The following is a 5,836-nucleotide window of genomic DNA, read 5'->3' on the forward strand; positions in this document are numbered from 1 at the left end:
ATATCTTCTTTATCCAGTTTCCAGTTGGTGTGCACTTGGGCCGTTTCCAAACTTTAGCTATTACAAACTGTGCCGCTATAAACATAGGTGCACATATATCACCGTAGTATGATTCTTTTAATTCTTTGGGGAAGCTACCCAGCAGGGGAATAGCTGGGTCAAATTGGACCTCTAGTCCTAGATCTTTGAGGTATCTCCATACGGATTTCCACAGTGATTGCACCAGTCTGCACTTCTACCAACAATGCAGAAGTGTTCCTTTTTCTCCAAACCCCCACCAGCATTTGTTATTGGTTGAATTCTTGATAGCAGCTATTCTTTGTGGGGTGAGGTGGAATCTCAGTGTTGTTTTCATCTGCATCTCTCAATTGACCAGTGATGTTGAACATTTTTTCATATATTTATTTGCTGTTTTTACTTCTTTTGCTGAGAAATTTCTGTTCATTTTGGGTGCCCATTTTTGAATTTGGTCATTGAATTTGGGGAGTCTAATTTTTTTTCAATTTCATATATATTCTCGATAGTAGACCTTTGTCTGAAGTACAGCTGCCAAAAATTTCTTCCCATATTGTAAGTTGTCTCTTAGCTCTTTTGGCAGTTTCTCTTGCAGTGCAGAAGCTTTTTTTATTGTAAAAATAAGCATTTATTTCAAGCAAATTTCAGAAAAACATGCCTATTAAAACATGGTTATTTTGAAAACTGACAGCCTGACACTAAGCAAAAAGTGTTATAAGGAAGCAAGACATCAGTTAACAAGTAATATTACACACACTTTTTCAATTTTGCTGCTGGTTATCTTGAGAAATGTAGTGGGAACTCCAAGTATTTCGGATATAGCTCTGAGCTTATGGCATGATTTGCTTATCATGTTTTATTTATTTCCAACTTTGAAAGTATAAACTCGAAAGGTAATGTTTTATGAAATGGAGTCAAATACATATTCAATCAAAATTTCTCTTTTTATGTACTCCATCGAATCTTTCTGGTTCAATCCTAGCATTTTATCTTTTCGGGTTGTTTGCTCACCCCCTGAGGACTGGACCCAGTGCCTGACACATGCAGGGCAAACACTCTATGACGGAACAAGCCCAGCTCTTATTCTTTTTTTTTTTTTTTTAATTTTGACACAAAGTCTTGGTAAGTTGACCAAGCTGGACTGGAATTTATAGTCCTTCTGCTTCAGCCTCCACAATAGCTGTGATCACAGGTGTGTGCCATCACACCCAGCTTTGTTTTTAAGTTTTGATTATCACTTGTTTAAACCCTCAAGACCAAACTGTCCTTAACTTTATCTGAAAGGAAGAAGATACCTGTTCAAATTTTTTCAACATTACACCTTTGGCTTCCTTAATGAAGAATGATAAAGATTAAGTTTAATTAATACTGATGCTTTTTAATGAGCAAAAGTCTAACTCTGCTTTTTAAAGCAAATGGAAGGCATAAAAATATAGCACTATTCCAAATCAGATGTCAATGCCAATAAAAATGGTATCAATACAAAGATCTAAACAAATATCAAGTACACAAGATTATTAATTAGAACATCATGCAATGATTTATTTTAGTAAGAACAAAAAGCTTAGTAGCAGATAAAAGAAACATTATTTTGAATACAGTATTAAGCTAAATAACCATAATTTTTACAAATTCTCCAATCATTACTGCTTGCTTCTGAATAACTAAATTGTAGCATCATGTTTTAAATTAAATGCCTATTCAACAAAGCTAATTGAACAAACACATCTATACAAATTTAGATCCTAGAAAACCAGAGTAAACAGGAGACATTATTCAAAGATGAGTAAGAAGGTTTATTCTTTTTCATCATCACTGTGATCAGGTTGCAAAGGACGTGCTTTTCTCTTTGTTTTTCCTAAGCCACTACTTCCTGTCTCTTCAGGAATTTGATTCTCTTTTTCGGAATCTTTAGGGGAAAGCCTGAAGAATTCTCCAATTCCTTTTTGCCACTTGGGAGTTGGACGTACACAAAATGGATTCCCTCCTGAATACTTATTTTCAGCTTTCTTCAACGACAATGAAAGCAATGAGGAATTAGTGACAGAGTTGGAGGAACTCAGCACCTTTCTGGGAGCTTGAGAGGCCACCACTTTCCTGTATGTGCCCCGGACATTGTATGCTTTAGTCCGCACCATGTTAGAGTACGAGGAGACGATGGAAATGCACTGACTTCCCTGACAAGGGTGTCTCGCTGGACAAAGATGCTCGCAGAAGCTTTTTAATATGATGAGATCCCAGTTGTTGATTCTTTGTGTTAGCTCCCGTGCTACTGAGGATTTGTTCATAAAGTCTTTTCCCATGCCAATGTCATTGAGAGTTCTACTGAACTTATCTTCCAGCAAGTTCAGTGTTTCTGTCTTAATATTTAGCTCTTTAATCCACTTCAATCTTAGTTTAGTGCATGGTGATAAGTATGGGTCTAGTTTCAATCTTCGGCAGGTTGAAATCCAGTTTTTGCAACACCATTTATTGAACAGGCTATCTTTCCTCCAGTGAGGGTGATTGGCTCCTTTGTCAAAGATGAGATGGCTGAGTATGTCTCGAGTTGTTTCTGCATCTTCTTATCTATTCCACTGTTCTTCGGGTCTGTTTCTTTGCCAGTACCATGCTGTTTTTATCACAGTAGCTTTGTAGTATAGTTTCAAGTTGGGGATTGTGATATCCCCAGCCATGTCTCTGTTGCCTGGAATTGCTTTTGCTATTCTAGGTTTCTTCTGCTTCCAAATGAATTTTTGGATTGTTTTATCTAGTTCTGTGCAGTATATTGTTGGAATTTCAATTGGCATTGCATTAAATCTATATAGTAATTTTGGAAGTATGGCCATTTTCAGTGTATTGATTCTTCCTACCCAGGAACAAGGGATATCTTTCCATTTTCTTATATCCTCTTTGATCTCCTTCTTCAGAGTGCTGTAGTTTTCAGTGTAGAGGTCTTTTGCTTCTTTTGTTAGGTTGATTCCTACATATTTCATTTTTTTAGATGCTATTGTGAAAGGAATTATTTCCCAAATTTCTCTCTCAATGGTTATGCTATTTGCATATAAGAAGGTTATTGTTTTTTGAGTGTTGACCTTGTATCCAGCTACTCTACTGAATCTGTCAATTAGGTCTAGAAGACTTTTGACTGAGTTTTTTGGGTCTTCTATGTAAAGTATCATATCATCAGCAAATAATAATGTTTAACTTCTTCCTTTCCTAGCTTTATTCCTTTTCTGTCTCCTCTTTTCTAATTGCTGTGGCTAATGTTTCCAGAGCTATATTTAACAGGAATTGAAGAAAAAATTGAAGTTACCCCCTGTATATTATCAGACCATAGTGCATTAATATTGAAGATCCATAACATAAAAAACTAAAAAACTCCCACAAACACATGGAAATGGAATAACACCCTCCTGAACAAACAGTGGGTTATAGAGCAAATTAGGAAGAAATTAGACTGTTTCTATAAGTAAATGACAATGCCAGTGCAACATACAGGAATCTGTGGGACACAATGAAAGCAGTTCTATTAGGGAAAGTCATAGCATATGCCCATATTAGGAAAACAGAGATAACTCAAATAAACAACCTAATACAGAATCTCAAGCTCCTAGAAATAGAAGAGCATAACAAATCCAAAGATTGTACAAGAGAAGAAATTATAAGGATCAGAGCAGAAATCAATGCAGTGGAGACAACTAGAATGATACAAAAAATCAATGAATCAAAGAGTTGGATTTTTGAAAGAATAAATAAAATTGATAAACCTTTAGCCAACCTAATAAAAAGGGATAGGAAAAGCTCAAATCCATGCAATTAAGAATGAAAAAGGTGAAGTCACAACAGATCCAACAGAAATCCAGATGATCATCAATACCTACTTCGAGAAACTGTACTCTATTAAAATGGAAAACACAGAAATTTTTGGAGTGCTGGTTTGATATTCATGAAGTTCCTGAGGTGCTCTTTATCATGAAAGTATCTTATTTCTCCATCAACTTTGAAAGATAGTTTTGCAGGGTACATCAATCTGGGTTGGAGCCTGTTTTCATTTAGGGCTTGAAATACATCACTCCAAGCTCTTCTTGCCTTGAGGGTTTGCATTGAGAAGTCTGCTGTGATTCTGATGGGCTTTCCTTTGTATGTGATTTGTTTCTTTTCTCTGACTGCTTGTAGAATTGTGTTCTTCTGTTGGATTTCTGGAATCCTAACTATTATGTGCCTATGTGTAGTTTTTTTTTGATCAAGGCTATTTGGAGTCCTATATGCCTCACTTATCTGTATGTCAAGTTCTTTTCTCCTCCTTGGGAAGTTTTCTGCCATCACTTCTGTGGACAGTTTTTTTATGTTACCTGCACGTTCTCCTGTTTCTTCATTGACTCCAATCAGTCTTATGTTATTCTTCTTTGCATCGTCTAGCAGCTGCTGGATTGATTTCTCGTGTTCCCTTACAATTTTAAAGCAATTTTACTTTTCCTGGTCACTAATTGCAGTCTTATCTTCTATATCTGAAATTCTGTCTTCACATTGGCTCATTCTGCTGCATAGACTTTCAAAGGAATTTTTAATCTCCTAGAAATCTGTTTGTATCTGCTTTATGGATTCAATTTGTTTCCTATGTTGGCATTCCATTGTGTTCCTCAGGTGCTCTATTTTTTAATCTGTATCCTCTCTAGATTTATTAATCATGTCTTGCACTACGGGCAAAATCTTTGCTGTTATGTGAGAAATGATTTCTGATTTCATTGTTCTCCAAATCCTCTTTCATTGCTAGTTCAGGGAGTCCAGGTTGTTGAGTATCAGAGTGTTCCATCTTGTTTCCCTTTGGGGTTGCTGTAGGTGATCTGGAAGTCTGGCTCCGAGGCTTGTTTACCTGTCTTCTCATTTTGATGTGGGGAGAGGAGGGGTGTTTCTGTCGGCTGTGCTGCTCACCTCGTCTGTGCTGGGAGCTGCAGCATGCCTACCCAGAAGCGTCCTCTATGCTAGGACCCACAAGTCTCCTCTGGGCTGGGAGCCATGGAACACTGACCTGGAAGTGTCCTCTGCCCTGGGAGCCATGGCACACCCACTCAGAAGTGTCCTCTAAGCTCAAAATTGTCATTTAATTGAAGGAACTGTCTGATTTCTTCTTTAATTTCCTCTGTGACCCATTAGTGTGTTGAATTTCCACATGTTTATGAATATTTTGAAAACTGTGGTTTCTTTTGCTATTTATCTCCGATTTCATCACACTATGGTCTGACAATATACAGGGAATAACTTCAGTTCCTTTGCACTTACTTAAACGTGTTCTATGAGTGAGTATGTAGACTATTTTGGAGAACGACCCATGTGCAGCTGAGAAGAGTGTGTATTCTGATTTTGTGGGGTGTAAACATATGTTCAGTTCATTTGTTCAAGAGTTTGATTGAATTCTACTATTTCATTACTTATTTTTTGTCTAGTTGATCTATCTATTTGTGACAATGGGGTATGGAGGTCCTCCACTACTATTGTATTATTGCTTATATGGTTTTTCATATCCATTAGTATTTGTTTTATATAGTTGGGTGCACTAGTGTTTGGTGCATATTTATGATTGTCATCTCTTCCTCTTGGAGCTTTCCCTTTACAAGGTTGTAGTGTCCTTCTTTATCTCTCTTAATCAGTGTTGGTTTGAAAACCACATGATCTGCAAAGAGGATAGCTACTGCTTCTTTTTTCAGGTTCCTGTCACATAGAGTATTGTTTTCCACACTTTAAATTTCAGTCTACATGTTTCTTTTTGAATTAAGTGTATTTCTTGCATGCAGCATGTTGTTGGATTTTGCTTCTTGACCCATTGTGCCAGTCTATTTCT

At 36.8% G+C, this 5,836-nt stretch overlaps 1 pseudogene; it reads right to left on the reverse strand.

Annotated features, from left to right (window-relative positions):
- Positions 1–1,723: 1,723 nt before the first annotated feature.
- LOC101710713 (PCNA-associated factor pseudogene) lies at positions 1,724–2,153 on the reverse strand (annotated as a pseudogene).
- Positions 2,154–5,836: the final 3,683 nt, after the last annotated feature.

The sequence above is a fragment of the Heterocephalus glaber genome, unplaced genomic scaffold (genome assembly GCF_053883595.1).
Source record: "Heterocephalus glaber isolate CG9 unplaced genomic scaffold, H.glaber_assembly_v1.0 deba00001002, whole genome shotgun sequence".
NCBI classification, from domain to species: Eukaryota; Metazoa; Chordata; class Mammalia; order Rodentia; family Bathyergidae; genus Heterocephalus; species Heterocephalus glaber.